Here is a 23,889-nt window from a genome sequence, read left to right as displayed (position 1 = left end):
TGTGATTCTTAGCACGATGAGAGAACTCGCAAAATCAACCGGAATGTTCAAGCAAATTCTAGATAAAAAAACCCAATCTAAATCTGTTAAGCAGTTCTCTCGTTCGCTAGCTAAGCGAATGTAAGATACACCCCGAAGCTGGCGCTTGAGTGAGGAGGGTCCCGCCCCCCTCCTCTGGGCCCGCTGTGTGTCTCTCGGATTCGCGCAAATAAATCATTACAGCAAGCAAAATATGATATTTAAAGTTGCAAAATCAACCGGAATGTTCAAGCAAATTCTAGAAAAAACCCAGATCTAAATCCATAAGTAGTTCACTCATGAAAAGCGGACAGACAGATGGACAGACATTGGATTTTATATATATATATATATATTGTCACAAGAACGAGACATGGACAGATAAAGAGTTGGGGCAGCCACCCGTATATTGTGGTATCCTGGCTGCAAAGTCGTTTTCTTATAGAAATACAGAGCACTGAAGTGCATACAACCGAGTCCAAAACAAGACTGAGGAAACAAAGGAAAAGGGGCAGGTTTTAAAGGGGGAGACAGGAAGTGAGGTCACATGGATCTGGCACGTGGTCTTCCACCATTGGCTCGTAGCCGGAGGTGACATCAGAGGGACTGGAGCTGGTGTGGCCGACTTCCATTGGCTCAGTCCCGGAAGTGATGTCAGGAGATCCAGGTGAAATCCCCCGGGGATGGTCTACAGGCAAGGGAGAAAAAGAGTCAGTGCACTCTGCCACACCCCGGCATGCCTCCGAAATGCCTTCACTCAAGCCCTTTAGCTGCCTCCCATGCGCACGTGTGTGACAATATATATATATTATATTGGCTGCTGGAGGGCTGTTACAGTGGTGCCTAATGATTTCAGAACAGCAAGTCCCAGTCCAGTGACTTTCGGTTTGGAGTTTGCACGTGCTCACAGTTTTTCGTTTCTTTCCACTTCATTTTGTTTTCCCCAGAAACACGCAGGTTTGCTTATTTGAAAGCACTTCCTTCATTCGGTGTTGTCAAATAAGGCGATGCCATGCGTGGTCTGATAGCATTTGTCGAAAAGAATTCCTGCGCTGAGCGTCCGTCTCTATGGCTCCATCCGTTTATTCTCTAAATTTCCCTTTTCCAGTTGTTTTGTTTTACACTCTGAGATGCCAAGATAGCCAATGAAACAATAAATAAACAGAAATGTAAATTACAGGAGTGCCGTGTACTCATTTCCATTAAACCACTTCTCTATTGTGTAACAAGCTTTTGCAAATGCCAGAGGAGGGCCCAGGCCGTGAGGGAAGCCAATCTAGTGGTTTATCAGCCAGGAGCCTGCAGACCACCCAAATATAAGGCTGTTGTTTTGAAGGGTTGTTTGTTAGTCCTTTTACCCCCATAACCTCCTCCAATCCCCTTTTGTTTTTTAACAGCATGCCTTAAAGCCATCCATCTTCTTTCTCTGTCCTACTGTCAAATTATCTCTTTGTGACGTCCCCACCAGTAAATTCAGTCGCTGTCACTGAAAATGTGCCAGATGTGTGGCACACCGAGAGCCCGCCTGCTTCTGCTGTTACAAAGAGCAAACAAACAAGCAATTGAGCAGAGACCCATCACGGGAACTAAACAGGGCTATAAAACCATTCTGTGTGTGCAAAGAAAAGAGGCTCTCTCCCCGTGGGCAAGGGCTACGAACAAGGGCAGGCTAGCCATAAAATATCGGGCTAAGTGACTTCTGCAGCCCAACTGAGAATAAGAATTAGCTCAGGGCTGAGTAAAATCACATAGTGCACAATGCAACAAGTGGAGAAATGTGTCCTTCCAGGAGCGCAGTATCTGTTGCATTCATTTACTGCAAGGACCGTAGCTATAATAACCGTATAATGCATTCCATGGCCTAAAAAAACACAAATTCAATGTGCCTTAAGCAAGTGGCCAGTATGAGACTGACTTTTTCCAAATGCTCTTGACTACTTCCCACAAGGCGTCGCCGCAGTTTTAAACAAATCTACCCCAATTCCACCTCATCCCATCCTCGGCACACACATTGTGTCCTGCACCTGCCAGCACGCTGAAAGAATTGTTCTTCTTGTCACTGGTCGGGCCATTGAGACATTCAGCTCAGGTTACTGCATCTTGTCTAAATGGGTTTGGTTGGTTTTAGTCACAAACATGTGTCTGCAAATAGAGGCAAATGATGTCAGAGATATACTTCACTAGGCCATGTTGTTTATGTGCTGAGCACCTGCTAATAAATATTGAATTCCCAGAATGCTGCACAGCACCATTTGTAGAACAAGCTATGGAAAAACGGTTATCCACTGAACTTGGACGTAGCACATGTTCTTAAAACAAGTTTCATTCTGGGACAAATAAAGTTCTATCTATCTATCTATCTATCTATCTATCTATCTATCTATCTATCTATTATATAGTGCCTTTCACACTATCTATCTATCTATCTATCTATCTATCTATCTATCTATCTATCTATCTATCTATCTATCTATCTATCTATCTATCTTTCATATAGTGCCTTTTGTATCTATTTATTTATATAATATATCTATCTATTATATAGTGCCTTTTCGTATCTATCTATCTATCTCTATCTATCTATCTATCTATCTATCTATCTATCTATCTATCTATCTATCTATCTATCTATTATATAGTGCCTTTCACATCTATCTATCTATCTATCTATCTATCTATCTATCTATCTATCTATCTATTGTATATTGATGTAAGACTGATGTATGAGCAAAATGCAATGAGCTGGTAGTACTTTAGCATACTGTAATTAAATGCCCTGGTATTGGAATTAAAAATACGACAGTAGTGAGCATTGTGTTTAGATATAACTGCAGTACATGACAAATGATTTGAATCATTTCTGCCAGGCAGGATTATTTTGCCATTGCAGCCAATGATGCATGAGGAAGAACAAAGTGTTTTGTCCTTCAACAAGTGCTAAGGAGGACGAGAAGGAGTTCGAACCAAAGTCAGCGCCCCAAGATAAATATACGTTCAGCCTGACAAAGTGAAATATACAAGAACAATCAGTTAGCCGAGATTGTTACAGTGCTAATTATGTGCGTGACTTTTGAAGGTACTTGAACACAGTGGGTGCGATATATTCTGTTACTAAAAAATTCCTGACTCAGGGCATTGTGTAGCTTCATCACTGTGGTGAATATGTAACTCAATCAACATTATTCAAATTTGGATTCAAATGAGCTTTATTGGCAGGAGTTACAATTTGTTCTGATGTCAAGGCAGTTACAATGCACATCACCACAAAACATAATTGGTAATAATTATTTTTGTATAATCATTTCTCCCTCCCATGGTCTCCATCACAAAACTTTATTTAGAAATCCAGAGCTTGTTATCCCTGAACAATACGTCAGATCCGCAGTGTTCTGTACGCCTCATTCACCTGCCACTCAGTATTTTATATGCAGCCTTCTACTTGATTCTTGACACCTTTAATTATCATTTCAAATGCTCTGAATAGTTTTCTCCTCTAAGTAAAAGATTTTCGAGGTCAACCTGTTTAGCAGTCTTAAAGTCTCGATTGGTTGCACTTTTAAATACATGGTGGGAGGTGTGAGACTTAAAAGTTCTTCTTATGAGTAGGACCTAAGAGTCATGGTGGACACATCACTATCTACGGTACATCCAGACAATGGACAGATGTGACCGAGAAAGTTAATGCTACCTAAGAAATGTAAGAAATTTGGCCAACAAGAGGAGACCATTCAGTCTGTCAAGCACGTTTGTTTAGCTAATAGCTAAGCTGTCCCAACATCTCACCCAGGCACTTCCTAAAGGTTATTGAGATTTCTTCTTCAGCTCCATGTCTCGGTAGTTTTTTTCCCAAACTCTTTTCATAAAGAAGTGCTTCTTAGCTTCAGCTTTAAATGCACTTCCCTTAATTTCTACTGAGATCCTCGAGTATGTGATTCTTCCTTAAGCTGATCAAATTCTGCTGGATCTCCTGTATCAATGCTTTTGAGGATTTGAAGACCTCCATTAGGTCTCCACATAGTCCCCTCTGCTTGGGACTAAACAGGTTTAATTAGAACATAAGAATGCTGACAGATGTGAGGAGACCATTCAGTCCATCAAGCCTGTGTGTTTAGCTAATAGCTAAGCTGTCCCAATATCTCCTCCAGATTCATGCTGGCTGAACCTCTCTTTTCTAGGGGACCCTGCCCCCAAGAGTTCCTTCTGGTGGCACCAATGGACCCCAACAGGGCGGCCCACCAGAACTACAACTCCCATGGATTAAAAACCTTTCCTTGACAGGGGACCCTGCACCCAAGAGCTCCCTCTACCAACACCTAAGGACCCCAACAGGGCCGCCCACCAAAACTACAACTCCCATGCGGCCTAACAGTTTTCCAAATGGGACTCATACCAGAGAGATGCGGCCAACCAGTGTACTCAAGGCCCTGGAAAAGCTGTCACCTTCTGTCCTTCTACTACGATGACCTCCCAACCAGAAAAAGTGTCAAAAACCAACGCCGCCCAACCACATGCTTCCATTATACCATCAACTCCAGCCTGGATGCCAACCAACCCATGTTGTTTGTGACAACAGAGGAAGGTTTAATATTAATTACAAGATGATAGTATGCTAAAGTAAGATAGGAATTGACTGCAATAAAAAGTCAAAACCATAAGGGGGCATTCTGTAAATTGTGCTATATAAAATAATAAACGTCTACGCGTGGAAGTGTGTGTGTCTGGCTGTCTGGCCTGGAAGTGCGAGGCTACAGCAATGAAGCACAAGGGGCCGGCAAGGAGGCCCCAAGTGAATGAGTCGAAGATAAATTTGCTTAGCTGCTGATAGACAAGGGGGTCGAGCGCATCGGCTAAACGAAACCACTGAGGAGAGTGACGCTCGCTTAGCCGCTGATTGACAAAGGGGGGCAAGCACATCGGCAAAATGAAACCACCGACTCTGCATTTCCATTTTTTTTCTGACGATTTCAATAGTTTCTAGGAGCCTGGGCTTTTAACAGCACTGACTTACACAGCTAGTATAAAATAAAGTTAGACTGAAGCCAAACGCTTTCTGAAAGAGACATTGGGACAACTTAGCTAAACAAACCAGCCTGGTGAACGGGATGGTCTCTTTTTGCTTGTCAGATTTCTTATGTTCTAAATAATGGCCTCCTCAAGTGAAGCAGAGCTTTGCTGTGTAAAAGATAGCCTGGCCACAGACAGACACGACACCAGATGTCCACAACATACGGTTTATCTACAATATTTACAGTTTATAGTGCGCAGTCCAGTCCCCACTAATCCACACAACTACTCAGTCCTTTCCTCTCTTCAGCCGCCTCCACTCCTCTCTCGCAAACTCCGTCTTCCTCCTCCCGACTCCGGCGCTCTGAAAGGAGTGAGGCGGCCCCTTTTATCACACCCCAGATGTGCTCCAGGTGCTCTGTGATTGTGACTTTCTGGTGTGGCGGAAGTGCTATCCACCAGGGCTCGGGAACCATCCAGGCACCCCCTGGTGGTGGCCACGGACCCCCACAGGGTTGAGATTCCCAGCTCAGTATGTAAACCAGGGGGGGCTGCCCTCTTGTGCCCAGGGGAGATATTGCCCCTTTCCCGGTCTTTTCCTGCTCCAGGTATCCCAGTGGGGCAAGGTCCCTGGTTGTCTGCCACAGCTGGAATAAAAGCCCACCACGCCGAACCCAAAGAAGCCCCACCAGTGCACACAGGGAGCATTCGAGTTCCATTAAGGCCACTCCAGGCCAGGCTTCATCCAAAGAAGAGTAAGATAGCTGCCACCCCACACCTGTCTTCATACTTATACTTTCAACAAAAAAAGGAAAATATTTCCAACGTGCCCTATGCAGCCGAGACAGTTTATTACACTCGAAAACGCTGACCCATTCTACAAAGCTGTGATGGATGACAGGAGGTTAACGTGACTGACAGAGTGAATATTAGCACTAGACCTTTTCATTCTGTTCCTTACCGAAGACACGACAACAGACTCAGCAAAATGAAAATCCATCTGGGGAATAATAACATGCTTTACGTTCCCATTTCCGGTGCTCTCCTGATCCGCTGGCTGGCGTACAGACTCCGAGTCACTTCATCATTAGGACGGCAGTGAAGGGTGGTAATGGAGCCCTTTGATTTATAGAACAAACATGTCAGTGCAGTGGTAACAAACACAGTGGCTCTCTATCAAGATTTGCTTGATGAAGTGTTGTTAACCAACTCATTGGTAAACGACTTTAAATAATACGCTCGAAAGATGCGAGGCTAAGGAAAGCCATACTTGTACAGTTCAGGGAGTCCTTCTTCACGCTTCACGGTGTTAATTCATAAAGCTGAAACTTTGTTAAAAATGGATTTTAAATGCATAACAAAGGACCATCCAACTTTTTCCAATCCTTGTGGAAGGGCTGTGTGAGACCCCGGGTAAGGACCCAGTTGTACAATTCCCGACTTGGGGTATCAGTAGACGAGACCGACCAACCAAGGGATGGAGTAAGAGAGACTCATACTGAAGAAAGACTATTCAAAATCAGGAATCTGTTTTATTCCAGCAGTGTCCATACTATTTTACAAAGAAATGTCTTGCAATAAAAATATATTATTTACAAAGTCCATAAATATTATTTACAAATTCCGAAAAGAAAATACAGTGGAGCGGCACAGTGGGGCAGTGGTAGCGCTGCTGCCTCGCAGTTAGGAGACCCGGGTTCGCTTCCCGGGTCCTCCCTGCGTGGAGTTTGCATGTTCTCCCCGTGTCTGCGTGGGTTTCCTCCCACAATCCAAAGACATGCAGGTTAGGTGGACTGGCGATTCTAAATTGGCCCTAAAGTGTGTGCTTGGTGTGTGGATGTGTTTGTGTGTGTCCTGCGGTGGGTTGGCACCCTGCCCAGGATTGGTTCCTGCCTTGTGCCCTGTGTTGGCTGGGATTGGCTCCAGCAGACCCCCGTGACCCTGTATTTGGATTCAGCGGGTTAGAAAATGGATGGATGGATGGAAAATACAGTGCGTGTGTGTGGCGCTCCCGATATCTCTGCAAAAGGACGAAGGTCCAAGTCTTTAGAGTCCTGGTGCTTCCTGTCTTGCTATATGGTTGTGAGACAAGGACGCTCTCCAGTGGTTTCATCAGTGGTGGGTTCTGCTCCTACTCTGTTCAGTGCTTGCATGGCCTGGGTGTTGGACAGGGTCATGGGGTCCATCAGCTGTGGGGCATCTGTTGGTGAAGAGAGATTCACTGATCTTAACTTTGCTGACATTGCTGGGATTTTCACAGAATCAATGGAGGCTCTCGAGAGACTGAGTGAGGAGTCTGAGTGTCTCGGCTTGTGAGGGTCCTGATTAAAACCAACCTCCAGGCCTTTAATGACCTCTTGGGCACGGCCATCAACAACAACAACATTTATTTATATGGCACATTTTCATACAAAAAGTAGCTCAAAGTGCTTTACAGACAAAATAAGAAATTAAAATAAGACAACATTAGTTAACATAGAAAAGGAGTAAGGTCCGATGGCCAGAGTGGACAGAAAAAACAACAAAAAAAAAAAACTCCAGACGGCTAGAGAAAAAAATAAAATCTGCAGGGGTTCTAGGCCACGGGACCACCCAGTCCCCTCTGGACATCAGCAGTGTGTCTGTCTGCGTAGAGAGTGTCGACCTCATCGAGAGGTTTACTTACCTCGGGAGTGACATTCATGGCTCTGGTGACTCTTCCTATGAAGTCAGTAGATGGATTGGGAGAGCGTGAGGGGTCATGAGGTCGCTGGAAAGGGGTGTGTGGCGCTCCTGATATCTCTGCAAAAGGACCAAGGTCCAAGTCTTTAGAGTCCTGGTGCTTCCTGTCTGCAATATGGTTGTGAGACATGGACGCTATCCAGTGACCTGAGACGAAGGCTGGACTCCTTCAGTGCAGTGTCTCTTTGGAGAATCGCTGGTTTGACTTTGTGTTGCTCATGGACTCCCGAATGAGGCACATGACCTGCACTGTGAGGGAGCGTCAGTTATGACATTACGGCCATGTGGCGTGATTCCCCAAGGGTGAGCCGGCTCACAGGACCCTCTTAGTTGGGAATCCGAGTGGCTGGACCTGACCAAGGGGACACCCACGTAACGCCTACCTGCGGCAGATAGAGGGTGGGACTGGACTGCGTGTCTGCCTGGGGGGTTGCCAACCAGGATCCTGAGGTGTTTTGTCGTGTGGTGGGTGCGGCAATGCACTGTACTGGTGCATGCTCCCCAAATTGACTTGACTTGTTATAATATTTACAGTGGTTTACAAATCAAAAGTGAAGAAAAGAACAAAACAAACAAATACGACTTTTCCACTTCCTTCATTAAAAAAAAAATAAAACAAAATGAATAAACTAAGCACCTATATATAGACTAAGAACAGTACGTATCTCCACTACGGAGTTAAATAAATCAGTAGCACAGATCTACATTAAAGCCTGAACACCTGGTCAAAAGACGACCTCTGGAGTTCGGACCCTGGTTTTATATCGCAAGCCCTTTTGACCATCCAATCCGCCTTTACGTTTCCTGCGGACTAACAATAATCAGCTACGTCGGGTCGTGCAGTCCACCCTATTTCAATGTTCCTGCTCTCTCTCGCGCACGCGTACCCGTCTGTCTTGGTGGCTTGAGGTTTCAGCCTCTGTTAATTAATAAGTACTATTATACTTTCTCCTGCTTTCCACTTCTACCCTTTGCCATATGTGTGAATTCTCTTTATGGTGATGCTGGCTGTGAATTCAGGGACTCTGAGCCCATAAGCATCTGCCCACTATGGGGAATTCTCCTAACTCAGTTGAGCCAGGGCCATCTTAATGCATGGGCATGCTGGGCAATTGCCTGGGGTCCCCACGAGCTTAGGGACCCCATACTAATCTATGTATGTTGTGACTTGCTGAGTGGTTGTGTAGATAGGGGCTCCAGTGCACTGCGTTTCCCGGAGGCGCATATAAAGGTGTTAAGACAGCCCTGAATTGAGCAAATGGCCCTCTGACTTCTGCTGCAACTACAAGGGTGTCATATTATGCAGTGGTCTCCCACCTTCCCTATCTCAGGAGTGCCACTGCCTCTCACTACATGTACCTCTCCTCTGAGTGATCTTGAATGAGTGGCTGTTGGCATGTTCTGTTGGTGACCCTATATGACAGTACGGGTTGGCACTACACTCCCAATTGCCCTAGGGAACCACTTGAACCCGCTACCGCCGATAATGTACCCACGGGATGAGCCAGCGGATGAGGACACAATGCACAAGGCAAAGGGGGTGATCAAAACAAAGAGCAGTGCAAACATTCAATAAATAAATAAGCCATAAAAAGAAGGAGGTTAAAAATTCCATTAAATAAATCCATTAAAAACAAGGTTTAAAACAAAGGCAGGGAACTGTCCTTTACCATTCCTTCTACAACTGACGTGTCTCGGTCTTACCTTGATCGGGCCGCATGACTCAGAGAGACATCAATCCAACAGGTGCAGACAACCTTTTATTTCAGACAGTGTGTCCCTGCCACCAACCCCATGGCGTTCCACGGGGAGCCTCCGAGCCCTGCTGTACTCACACCAGTGCCGATTCCTGGCTTCTCCCAGCGAGAGTGGGCTGTACTCCCCACATTGTTGATCACTGACTCCTCCTAATAATAGAATGGTCGCTCCTGCTCCATCGTCGCTTAACACGTGTGACCCCAAAATTCACCCCAAGCGCCGGCCACACGCTTCTTCCTAGGGCTACATTCCCGCTCGCCTGCTTCCTCGCATCTTGCATCACTCCTGCCTTTCTCTCAGTTCCTTTCTTTTTGTCTTCCATTCCGTCCTCCACGTTTTCTCTCGATTCTCCCCCTTCTGTCCTGTGCTGGCTCTTTTATCCTCTGTTTCCTAATTGGATATGGGTGTGAGGAGCCACACCCTCTGTGGCATCATTTAGGTGCCTTCGACCCTCCTCCACATGTGTATGCAGCGTGGTCAGCCGGTTCCCCAATTAGCCGTGGAGTGAAATGCCCTCACACTCACCTATACCTGATTGGAGAGCCTGCATATTCAGGGCACGATTCTAAAACTCAGCCACCGTTTTCTGAGCCGCAGACCCGCTATACCACACCCTATCTTCTCCTTAGAACCTTCCATGTAGACCACAATATCCCATTGACTGGTTCTCCTTCCTCCTCTTGCAGTTGTCCCACAAAGGTTTATTTATTTATTTTTGTTGTTGTTGCTTTCTTCTTACATTTCAGGTCTGGAATAAACTAAGTCCATAGATACAGTACATGTTCATCCTGGCATCTTCCAGTGCCAGGTTACAGGCAGTCCTGGGCACAGAGCTCGTCATACAGACACACAAACACCTAAACCAGCGTTCCTCAGCCATTTTTGAGTCATGGCAGGCCGTCACTGGCTCGCGAGTGTATGAGACTTGTCCACGGTATAATCCGCCCCCCATTGTTTCAGCCACCCCAATGCCACCAAAGGGAGCAACTCAGCATTGCAAGACTTGTTCTCGTGTTTCTAATCAGCACCCTTCAACCTCCATGACCCCTGATTTTATTGCCATTTTGTTATCATGCTCATTTTTCCCTTCTCCGTGGCAATTGTGGGGGAGCCATTGGTGAATCGAGCACATTTAGAAAAGGAATAAAAACAATACTGCCCCTTCAGTGGTAGCGGTGAGTGGGGGGATTACACCTCGAACAAGTCACTAGATGAAACTGTTTTCTTTTTTGCCTGTGACGTGAGTGGAGTGATACAGTGACATTTAATTTGGCCTTGTTGGGGCGGGTGATCCTCGCATGAAACTTCGAGAGGCACAAGTACAGCGTAACAATTACTCTTTAGTACGCTAAGAAACTTCGGGTTGAAACTACGTTGAAATTGAAAGAGCATTTGAGGGAACTTAGCATAGGGGGAACGTGCAGCAGACAGCCTCTGGGTAGGGTAATTAAACTTACGACACTTCAAAGTCATACTAAGCAGTACTTAAAAATCAGATGTAGCCTCGAGTCCTTCATCAAACATGTCGTTCTCAATAAAGTCAAAACCTTGCACATAGTGATGTGTAACAGTGTGTGAAGATGAGCTGTCACATAGGCCTTATATTTGTTGTTATATACGCACAGCTATGACATGTGATAGAAATGACCAATCATAGACAACTATGCATCGTTAGAATATTTTGACTCTCAGCTGTCTAATAGTGATACATTTTTCACTGTATGCAGCTCGACATGGGTGGGATATTTGATAAAAGCAGACTAACTATCATAGCATCTCAACCCCTATATCTGCCTGCATAGTCCTGGGCCCCACAGAACATTCTCAAACTTACTTAACTCTTTCAGAGCTGATGTCGACTTTTGACAAAATTCAGGGACAGAGGACAGTAATCAGCTGTAAACTGTGACAAAACTTGCCTTTGCATTTTAGTTTGACTCTCTTTGCTAGACGGAAAGTTATACAGCTTTGTTGATTTAACCTCGATTCCCTATGCATACATGAGTGGCGAAGAGCAAACAACCTCTAAAATGGCATCTACATCTGGCAAGAGACCAAAGCGAATGTACAAAGCAAAATACTACATGGATGTTTTACGTAATTTCGTTGAATAAGACTCTTACTTGTCAGACTCAGAGTTTGACGCAAGTGATCTGGAGGTAGATATTGAAAATGAAAGTGAGTTACTAGCATCATTTGATCGTGGTGCCTAACGCTTTTGTGTAGCTGATGTGCCTACACCAGCATTCGCCTGGGAGGACCACCACTTATGATAAAAGGTACAAACCATATTGCGTCACACTGTGACCGCCACCACCGCCCACCGGCAGGCGGACGACTCACCGTGCATTCCTACTGATTATTGAGACCACTGCTGCCAGAGATGCTGAACATGCGTCAATAACAGCCACAGCTCATAGCAACGGACGTTTAATGTTGATTTATGTGTGAAACCATTTCTTTGTGTGCTTTACAGAAAACTGAGTTTTTTGTAAAAAATATTCAGCCCTCAAAGAGTTAATCCAGTTCAGGGTCACACGGGGGCACTGGAGCCTATCCATACCACATTGAGTGCAAGACAGGAAACATCCTCGGCCAGGGTGCCAGTCTATCACAGATCCCACTTATATCTACACTGTGAGCACCTCAGTCCCCCGCTCCAGACATAGACATTTGCAAGTTCAATTATGTAGTGATTTATTAACAACTGTATGTTTATAAGCTTTAACCCATCAGACAATACTCTAATAGCACATCAGTAGCTTCTGTCTCCTTCCCATCGTCATCCTCCTCCTCCTCCTCGAGTGTTGTCTAATTCCCTCTCAACAGAGCGGCTCCTTTTGTGTGGGAGCTGGGAGTTCTTCTGGTGCCACGGTATTTCACTATGAAAGCACCTCTGGGCCACACAGAAGCTGCATGAAGCCAGAAAGTTCTCTTCCCGTAGCACCTAAGGACCCCAACAGGGTCGACCTTCCACACTACAATTCCCTGGCAACCCTGCAGGTGTCCAAGTTGGCCAGAGATATACTGCCACCTCTTATGCTGGGAGATAAATTCGTTTTAATACTCAAATCTCCTCCTGTCCGTCCGTTATTCATTCATCCCGACTGAGACAGGAATTGAGATCTTTCCTGGCTGGGTTACGCCGCAACTCCTGTGGTCCCTCCATTACGGTCTCCCAGATGGGTAAGGGGATTATCCTCAATCCCTGTCGGTATGCCAGTCTATCACAACACCCATATACAATTTAGAATCACTGATTAGCACGTTGCTGGAGATGTTGAAGGTGGACCCACACAAACCCAGGCAGAACATACAAACCCCACACAGATGACAACCGGGCACTGGACGCCAACCCGAGCCACTCGATCTGTAAGGTAGCAGCATCTACCATCGCACCTCCTGTGCCAATCAAAGAACGCTATGTTATGTAATCATTGAAGTAGCATACTATTTTGGACAGCCTAAGCCATAACCGTAAAATATGACATTGCTTGTCTTTTCCATGCATTCCTCAATGCAACATGGCCAGCCGTTATTGCAGCAAAATCGCAGTTTCACTCAAAACTTATTTAACTGGCTGTAATTTGTCGTCACCAGAAACAGTGCAAATGTTCACTTTCTCATCTTGGAAGTGGCAGCTCAGAATAAGATATAATTGCAGTTGACAGTGTCGGCTGGAGATAATTTGAAATAAGCTTTAACCTTTAGCAGAGCCCAAGAAATCTTTACGTGATGGCAGGCAGCTTGTCTTTATTTTTTTGTTAGGCTTCACACCCTTACACAAATTACTAATGAGGACATCACGGGCCTATTGATCTGTCCTCTAAAACCTTACAAAAAACTCATTGCAATGTTGATTAAGGTGCAACTTCACTTTTACGCTGCGATGCTAAGGGATGTGGCCTTCTTATTTCATTTAGAAATCTTTCTCTCTTTCCCTGTTGCTGTTATTCTTCTTTAATTTGACGTTAGACCTTTTTGAAGAAAAATAAAAGTTGGGCAGAGAAAGACACAAGAAGTTGATGGGCAAGTGTTGTGTGAAACATCTTAACTGGAGATATGGGGGTTTACCATATAGGAAACAAAACACAGTCTGCAATCATCCATCTAGCCGTCTTGTCCGTGCTTGGACAATAATGGACTATAAATAATCATGTGCTGTGTGTTTCTTATGTCTTATGCAGGTGTTGATTAGACACATAATACCACACTGAAAAAAGCATATTCTAGAAAACATGGGAAAGTTTAGGGTTAATTTGTACCTTGTCTAGCAATTAATGTAGTATGAGATGTTCAGAGAAGGATCCAGACATCTCCAACAATACCCAACTGCTGAGCTGCAACACCATACATCACTGCAGGACTAAGCTGGCAGTTCTGCACCAGCAGTTTCACGGAGTAAGTAATGTCACAGCATGTCTAGTCTACACGGTAGCCACACTAACCCGTAATCTTAACCATTTATACCATATCTGTCAGTCAGAGATTTTCTAACAGACAGACCTGAACGGAGTCACTGGAGGTACTGGGGCCTATCCCATTTGGTAGAGGGCGCAAAGCAGGAACAAATCCTGGACTGGACAATGGCCCATTGCAGGGCAAATACACAGATACACGCACACACACACACCAGGGCCAATTTACCATCACCAGTCCACCTAACCTGCATTTCATGCAAACTCCACGCAGGGACAATCCGGGATGCAAACCCCGGTCTCCTTACTACGAGGCAGCAGTGCTACCACTGCACCTTATACTACATCAGTGTTAGTACCAGTGTGTTTGTAAACCCATAGAAGGAGGGGTGTTCTCCCTCCATTTATTTAATGTAACTTACTGGGGTGGGTATCTCCCCGCTGATAAATTTAGCGTGGTTGTATGAACGGTCGGGTGTGCCACACTATCACCAGAACATCAGAGCATTAGGTGAATCAAGCGCGGTCGTCAATTCTTTCTGTCCTTAGTGAATCAAGATGGCGCTGGGGAGGTCATCCAAGATGGGTCGCGATCCAATTGCAATGCCATCGCTGCAAATTCAGTAAATTCAGTATGAACTTCACAGCTGGGTTTTTCATCTGAGGCCAGCTGCAGTCAATCTATTCCATGGCCCATAGGTTGGGAACTGCTAACCATACTAAACCCGAACCTTACTTTCTATCAGGAGAACGTTGGTGTAGAACTGCTGGCCTCGACCTGTGGTGACATATGGTGCTGCAGCACTGTAGTTGGGTATTACGGGAGCTGCTTAGCTAGAGAAGTAAAGAGGGAGATTTTAAGTTTAGCATGGGCTGAAGATGTAACAGATAGATATGAAAGATAGATATGGGAGACACTATATAATAGATAGATACGTAGATAGAAAGGAATGAAAGGCACTACATAGTAGATAGATAGATAGATAGATAGATAGATAGATAGATAGATAGATAGATAGATAGATAGATAGATAGATAGATAGATAGATAGATAGAAAAAAATAGCAACCACATCATTGGCTGTTTAGAGTAGCAGTCAATTTGCATCAATAAGCAGTTCTACCTAATAAAGTGTGGCGGAGGAATGATCTCCTCAGTCTGTCAATGGAGCAGGATGGTGACAGCAGTCTGTCGCTGAAGCTGCTCCTCTGCCTGGAGATGATCCTGTTCAGTGGATGCAGTGGATTCTCCATGATTGACAGGAGCCTGCTCAGCGCCCGTCGCTCTGCCATAGATGTCAAACTGTCCAGCTCCGTGCCTACAATAGAGCCTGCCTTCCTCACCAGTTTGTCCAGGCGTGAGGCGTCCTTCTTCTTTATGCTGCCTCCCCAGCACACCACCACATAGAAGAGGGCGCTCACCACAACCGTCTGATAGAACATCTGCAGCATTTTATTGCAGATGTTGAAAGACGCCAGCCTTCTAAGGAAGTACAGTATAGTCGGCTCTGTCCTCTCTTGTAGAGAGCATCAGTATTGGCAGTCCAGTCCAATTTATCATCCAGCTGCACTCCCAGGTATTCATAGGTCTGCACCCTCTACACACAGTCACCTCTGATGATCACGGGGTCCATGAAGGGACTGGGCCTCCTAAAATCCACCACCAGCTCCTTGGTTTTGCTGGTGTTCAGTTGTAAGTGGTTTGAGTCGCACCATTGAACAAAGTCCTTGATTAGGTTCCTATACTCCTCCTCCTGCCCCCTCCTGATGCAGCCCACGATAGCAGTGTCGTCAGCGAACTTTTGCACACGGCAGGACTCCAAGCTGTATGTATATAGGCTGAACAGGAGGAGAAAGTACAGTACCCTGCGGCGCTCCTGTGCTGCTGACCACAATTACTGCAGGACTAGACCAGCAGTTCTACACCAGCAGTTTCACGGAGTAAGTGATGTCACAGCATGTCTAGTCTACACGGTAGCCACACTAACCCTTAAGCATAAAGTATGTCCTGTGAGACTGTTGTCATGGGTCAACATGGAGTAATAGAACAATGGTAGGAAATGGATTGGACAGGTCTAGTGGCTAGCTATTCTTGGATTGCCCCACTGGGCAAAAAATTAAACAAGGAAGTAAGAAAAGGCATAAATACCAGGGCATATCAATGGTCTGAGTTCCGCCCCAGGCCTTGTAGTCAGGGGCCTTGTCAGACATGCAGGTTAGGTGCATTGGCGATTCTAAATTGTCCCTAATATTTGCTTGGTGTGTGTGTGTGTGTGTGCCTTGCAGTGGGCTGGCGCCCTGCCCGGGATTTGTTTCCTGCCTTGCACCCTGTGTTGGCTGGGATTGGCTCCAGCAGACCCCCATGACCCTGTAGTTAGGATACAGCGGGTTGGATAATGGATGGATGGATGGAGTGCAACTATTCTTGTTTATTACGTACTGCTTCTTGAATACATCATTACATTTCTTATGAACACCCCCAATTAGGACGGCTTACACTAAGTTTGCCTCTTTTTATCATTTTAATCAATCAAAATTAACAGACTTCCCTTTTGGATTCCTTGCTCCTAATTTGAAAAGAATTACAGATATCTTGAGTTGTTGCAAAATGTGTATTCATGTATTGTTAAGCGTAACAAAGAGAGGAGCAAAATGCGATGATTGTCAAATTTACGGAGTCCTTGCTGTGCATTTAGTTTTATTGAAATATTTTGAAGCCAAACAAAATGCATCTTTTTTTTATGCTTGGTAGCACCAGAAGGCCACATTGATTTGTGATGCTTCTAGGCATGCCTTTATTTCATTGGCCATAAATAACTTCAGTATCCAGCATAAAAAAGGGAAAAAAAGGAAAAAAAAAAAAAGGATTTCTCTTGCCACACAGAAAGAGAGAAATTGCAACTTGGATTGGATTGCTCATGAATTTTAATGCTGTGCAGTTCTCAATCACGGGATAAAATAGGCAAAAATAAATGGCCAAGGCCTGGCTACCATAGGGTTAATCACAGCTTGGCTGGCTCGGGGTGTGTGTGCGCGCGTGTGCGTGTGTGTGTGTGTGTGTGTGTGTGTGTGTTATTTTTCACGCTTCTCTTCTCTTTAGCTTGCAGGCGTTATGTTAAACTTGAAATTGTTTCAATTTCCGTATTGTAATTGGGCAGCAGCTCCTGTTATCATGAGCAGAACTTAATTTGATGGCCGATTGCAGCTAAGTCAGCAACACACAGATTACTTGACTTTCTTATCTCAGTGGTAAATGATGAGCTCTTTCTGAGCATCTGAGTGTATCAATGGTCTAATAATTTTAAGGACCCCCGACTGGATTGTAATGAGCATAAAGAACTGTGAATCCATTGTATTGTTGAATGAAGGGCTCACTCTCAGGTTCTATTAATACGTGTGTTATACGTGATAATGGTGAGTGGTGATCATATCTGCCATCGTCAAGAAGTCTCATCAACATTTTTACTGACTCAGAGACATGTGAGCAAAGCCCACAGATCTCCATTTGTGCTCAGCAACTTCCACAGGTGTAAAGTAGACTTCAATCCTCACTGCATCCTGGTAAGACTTCTACTCAGCCCAGGGCTGCAAGACACTAAAGAGGGTGGTGAAGTTGCTTCAGCGTATTACTGGCACACACCACAGTTCTGCTCTGGACATTTATCACATGTGACTTCTGCACCTGTCCACAGCTCGTGAGGCCCACCTGTCCTGAGAAAACTGTTCCAGGTGTGTCACTTTGAAGGGGTCTTCTCCAGACTACATGCTTCAGTTCATTCCATAGGAGTTTGATGGGATTCAATTTGGGGCTTGTAGTGTAGTCCAGTGTTTTGTTCTGAGCCATTCCTGGGTGCTTTTAGCTGTGTGTTTCGGCTCCTTATCCTGTTGGAGGATCCATGACCTGCGATTGAGACTGGTGACATTGGGTCATATGTTTCAATCCAGAATATCTTGATAGACTTGATATTTTATTCTTCCATGCACACACTCAAGACACCCCATGCTGCCAGATGCAGCAAAGTCACCCCAAAACACAGGTGGGCCTCCTTCATGTTGCACAGTAGATGTGGTGGTCTTGTCTTTGAAAGCTTCATTTTTTGGTCTGTGGACCTAGAGCTGATGTGACTTGTCAAAAAGCTCTAGTTATATTTCCTCTGTCCAAAAGATATTCTCTCAGACGCATTGTGTCTTGTTAATATGCATTCCTCCTGGGTTGTCTTCCATTGAGTCAACTGTCACTCAAAAAGCAATCAGACACTGATGGACCCTGACCTTGGAGTTCAGCTTTTATCTCTTTGGAAATTGTCCTTGGCTTTTTGTCTGCCATTCTCTTTATCATTCTTGCTATTTTGGGGTTCATTTTACACATCCAGGGAGGTTGGCTACAGCCCCATGGACCTTAAACTTCTTCATTATACTTGTAACTCTTGTCTCAGGAACATCAACATCAAGGGGGTGGTCTTCTAGCCTTCACCTTTAACTTGCTTGTCTAGAATTCTCTTTCTGATCTCCATAGACAACTCTCTCCTCTGCTTTGTCTGGTCCATGTTCAGTGTGGGACACACGATGACAGCAAACAGCAGAGTGATGACTTCTCTCCATTTAAATCATCTGAATGACTGACTGCACGATTGGAGGCACATGTGACACAAATTCAAGAAAACATCTAGTTGGAAAAATCACTCAAATCTAATTATTTAGGATCTTTTCTAGGCATTCCAGCAAATGTGTCCAGGCCATTTTAGAATATCTTTGTAGAAGAAGCAACACTTGATCTCTTGTCACACTTGCTTTGCTTTACTCGATGGCATATCAAAGCCATGCAGGTCCACAGGGGACAATTGCTTTTCATTGAATCACTTTTCAGAAGGCAGATAGCACTTTTTAAATGAGCTGTAAAGGCACCAACACATTTGTCCATGTCTGTACATTTTTTAAATATTAATTTGGCTTACTATACTGTAGTGCTAACCACTGTGCTTCCCACTGAAAAGAAATTCTCAGTTCTGCAATCCATTTTCATTATTTCATTGTCAGAGATGCCAGAGTCCATCCTTTGCCAGCCCTGACTAGGGTGCCAGTCCACACTTTACCATACGTGTGGGAGGAAATCCTACGTAGAACTTCACAAGACAGCGGATTGAACCCTGGTTACTGCGAATGTCCGTTAAGAACACTAAGCACTGTTTCAACCTTGGCAGTAAAATAAAGAATTAGAAATGTTCACTCAAGTGGAAAGGGCAAAAAAAAACACAGCCTGTTCAAGCAGTATTGACTCGCCTGGTAAAGAAATTGCCCTGATTAAGAATAACCGTCCTCAGACGTCTGCATCTCCCACTACAAACCACATGAAGGGGCTTTAAAGAAGCCAGTGCTAATTAGAATGCAGTCTGTCATGTGACATCACTAAAATTAAAATTATAAAGCCGCACTCTGCTTTCAACTGGAAAAAGCATGAATCCATTTGCATTAAAGAAGATACAAGTCATTTCTGCTTCTTCTTGTTCTTCCTCTTCTTCTTATCTCTCAATTACAAAAAAAAATCTTGGAAGCGGACAATACATGATCTTCTCGGAAGACAATTTAATGTCCCATGAGACAAGGCAGTGAGACAAAAGGACAGCTGCTGTACAAGCTTTTAAATGATCAACGTGCAGCACGACAAGCAGAACACGCAGCTCGACAGCAGCAGCAGAAACACAGCAACTGATCAGACTGCATCTCCTTAGCATGCATTCAGCCCCCCCACCCCCTCCCTTCATAATGCGACTGGCAGAGAAGCGAAGTGACTAGAGCATATCGCGCCCCAGTTTAGATGAGCAAAGCCCCCTAGTTATTATTATTATTATTATTATTATAGTTATTATTATTATTATTATTGTTTCTGTCTCATTTATCCAAGGCAGCTTACAAAGAAAGTTAAATAAATACAAGAAAGAAGGTACAAGCCTCTAAAGCAGTGGTGTCCAGCTCAAGTCCTGGTGGGCCGCAGTGACTACAGGTTTTCATCCTAACCCTTTTCCTAATCAGTGATCAGTTTTCACTGCTAATGAACTCCTTTTCCCTTCATTTTCATAGCCCTGTTTTTAAGGATTCGGTCCTCTGAATTGATTCGTCTTTTCATAAAATGGCAGCCAAACAGAAATGAGATGTGAAACGAGCCGACAGATGACCAGCTAACTTGGAACATCAAACTCCAGCCAATTTCACTCCAACCAGTTTCTTAATGAGAAGACAGTTCTTGCTGTTAATTAAAGCCGTTATTGAATATCATAACTTATTGCTGCTCTCATTCTGTCACAGTAGACTGTTGATTTCCTGTTTTTTCCTCAGACCACTGTCAAGATGTCTTGGTGACCTGAGCAGACCAAACATGACCGAGACCTTCACCTTTCTTTATTTTCAGGTTAGCTGGTCATGTGGCAGCTTGTTTTGTTTGGCTGCTCATTAAGGAAAAAGAAACAACTAAAGGGTCTGAGTCACGTCAATCAAAACTAACTAAAAGTGAAATCAGCAGCAGAAATGGCTCACTAACTAAGAAGATGGTTAGAATGAAAACCTGCAGCCACTGCAGCCCACTAGGACCAGAGCTGGACAACCCTTATCTGAAACAACAGAGAACAAGATTAAAAGTGAGCACAAGGGTTTAGAACAACTACATAATTAGACCTGAAGATAGAGACAGTTAGGAGCACACGTTGATACAGCGTATTGCCTCACCCACCACATGACAAGCCAACTCAGGATCCCAGATTAGGACCTGAGTGCAGCCATGCGGTGGGTGACACCTCACCAGTTCAGGTGGAGTGGAACAGTGTGAGGTTTTTTATGGTGGTCGGAGTGCCAATTCTGCCACCATTCCCCAGGTTTTTCCGTGCAGGTTGGAGGGCCTACATGCAGGGCTGGGTGCAGATTAACGTCATACCCGGGATGGAGCAATTGTAGGTTAAGGGCCTTGCTCAAGGGCCAAATGAAGTAGAGTCACTTCTGGCATTTACAGGATTCGAACCGACAACCTTGCGATCACCAGTGCAAATCACTAGTCTCAGAGCCACCACTCCATCCCTGAAGAAAGACTACCACAAAAATTAGCATCTTAAACTCTTTGTTAATGTAATGGTAGCTACCCTGTAGAAGAGAATCTAGGCAGTTCCAAAATATTTAATAAAAAGACGTGTTTTCAAAGAACCCCTAAACACAAGTAAATTAGGTTTTATTCGAATAGATAACGGGGAGATCATTCCGCAGCTTTGGAGCAAGAAGAGAGAAACCTTGTCCAGTCTTGGCACATTTGGCAGGAAGAGGGACGATCAGCAGATCAGAGTCTTCTTGAGGGGACATAAGAAGAGACTGAGGGTTGCAAATCTTAAGGAGCAGAACCGTTCAGAGAACTGTAGGACAAGAAAATTGTAGAGAAGAAGACAAGAGATTTCGAAAAGTTTTTACAGAATGAGTTACGGTGCATTTCACGTGTTCATTTTTTCATCTATCCATCCATCCATTAACGACCACTTAATACCACTCTCAAGAATGATATTTTTTATATCATAGGTGCAAATATGTCTATAACAGGAATTACAATAATGTTAAGAATGCTAACAAAGTACATGTATACACATAGCAGGAGTTATCTACAAGTAAGTTAACAAAGTGTAGGTAGGTATTTATTAATGTGATTAGAACTGCTCATACTTATCAGCTCACGTTTCACAGAACAGGATGTCATTGGCACAGCATATTGCACATGGCGCCCTTGTCAGCTAAGATATCTGCTAGAACAGCTCAGTACCATTCAGCAAACAGAGAACAAGACCCCCTTAGCTGTGGGGTGACTCATTATACAGCCTGATGGCTCAGGAACAGCTCAGTTGTCTCAGTCTGTTACTCTATGCGCTCTTCTGTTTAGCCTCATGAAGGGGGTGGGCATCATTGTCCAAGATAGTCAGTAGTTTCCCGGGTGATGTCTGTTTTACCATTTGCACCATTAAGTCCAGCCTGAATCCTAAAATTTTTAATCAGTTTTGTAGACCTACTCAGAAATTGGAGTTCTTAGGAAGAGGGCCACTTACTTCACTGGCCCAGAGGACGGTATACTGTGCATATATAGCCGTGTCAGTGAACTCCTCACAGGAGTGTCCAATCCGAGGACCTGCGGGATAACGAAAAGACTCTCCAAGATCAATACCCCCGTATCCTGTGACTGACCTCTGCTGCTCCTTAAATAGTAAGATCATCCAGTCTGAGACAGCGGCTCTTAGTCAGTCGAGTGCTCTTTCTCAAGGCTTCATGTGACGCAGGCAGTCAGAAGCACATGAGCTAACCTGGGATAATAACAACCCAGTCAAGGAAGGGCATGGCATTTTTTTTTTCTTTTTTAAACAGCTCAATTACAGAGTTTCAATGTATAGACACTACAGTCACTGATCATGTATTATAAATATTAAGGAATAACCTTACATAGGGTTAGGGGTAGGGTAGAGGTTAGGGTTAGTACATGTAGAAGACAGGGTTCTCAGATACGATTGTAAATGATAAGGCAAGATGCAGGTAAAGATCCAGCGATCCCCATATTATTAACAAATGTGCACGTCTTTCCAGATGCGAGTCCACGTAACACACTGAATCCTACCTGTAATGATGGTCATTATATCTGGTTTACACTGGAAGGGGAGGAGTTTGGAGAGGAAGTGGGTGTGTCTTTAAGTGTCTTCGACTTTCAGATCCTCTGGTTTGCAGATAGAAGTGGAGAATATTTAAGTGACAACACCCTCTCACATTTGGGGGTGGTAGGGGGGGCATTATAGTCAGTACAAGAGCCCTTAGACTTCCCCCTACTCACATGTGTGTGACACAATGGATGGGTCTCTGCCCGGATGGAATGCCCATATAATGGACAGTGGGGGACTGCCTATTGGTGCTGTATAATCCACCAGATACATCTGTACTACTGTATAGTAGTCCCCAAATATCGTAACAAACAACGACAACCCCTCAAACACACATAAGAACCTCTGGTTTGGATGCTGGAGAGCCTCGGCTCCTTGGGAAGCAGGATTTAAACTGAACGCAAACTTCCAATCAAATTTGGCATTATATGAGGAAGAGGCATAGTCATGGTCATTCTCCAAGAAGTATCTATCTATCTATCTATCTATCTATCTATCTTTCTATCTATCTATCTATGTATCTATCTATGTATCTATCTATCTATCTATCTATCTATCTATCTAGTGCCTTTCACTCCTTTCTATCTATCTATCTATCTATCTATCTATCTATCTATCTATCTATCTATCTATCTATCTATTATATAATGCCTTTCATATCTATCTATCTATCTATCTATGTAGTGCCTTTCACTCCTTTCTATCTATCTATCTATCGATCTATCTATTATATAATGCCTTTCATATCTATCTATCTATCTATCTATCTATCTATCTATCTATCTATCTATCTATCTATCTATCTATCTATCTACTATGAAGTGCCTTTCACATCTATCTATCTATCTATCTATCTATCTATCTATCTTGCTCTCTGATGTTATATAGCATCTGTCATACCTTTCTAGGTCATTCCATCCATCATTTTTCAAACCCACTTAAATAAGTTCCAGATCACAGAAACCATATTCTGTTCTGGCAGCACTGGGCACAATTCTAGGCATGTATGTAACGTAACATAACATTCTCCAACCCCCATAATTCAGTTCAGGTTAAATTTATGCTGGCAGTGCTGGGTGCAAGGTAGGGACCTTCCCTAGACAGGGTGGCAGTAATTAAAAGGGGGCACATATGTACCCGCCAGTTCCCTGATGTTGTGTGGTTGGGTTAGGGTGAGGAAGACCCACCCAGGTTCTGGGAGGACATTTCCATTTCAATGACAACTTGGGGCTAATATATGAACCTAGAATTCTGGACCAGTAAGAGCACTCCATCAACCACTCTGCCAACCTCATACATTTAAAT

The 23,889-nt window shown here is 44.2% G+C and overlaps 1 protein-coding gene across 2 annotated transcripts in view; it reads left to right on the top strand.

Annotated features, from left to right (window-relative positions):
* The window catches only part of cntfr (ciliary neurotrophic factor receptor), a 734,458-nt gene that overhangs the window by 582,891 nt on the left and 127,678 nt on the right, over positions 1-23,889 (top strand). The gene's annotated exons all lie outside the window — the stretch shown is intronic.

The sequence above is a fragment of the Polypterus senegalus genome, chromosome 7 (genome assembly GCF_016835505.1).
Source record: "Polypterus senegalus isolate Bchr_013 chromosome 7, ASM1683550v1, whole genome shotgun sequence".
Classification (NCBI taxonomy): domain Eukaryota; kingdom Metazoa; phylum Chordata; class Cladistia; order Polypteriformes; family Polypteridae; genus Polypterus; species Polypterus senegalus.
The sequence above is the reverse complement of the archived record's forward strand: the minus strand, read 5'-3'. Positions and strand labels throughout refer to the sequence as shown.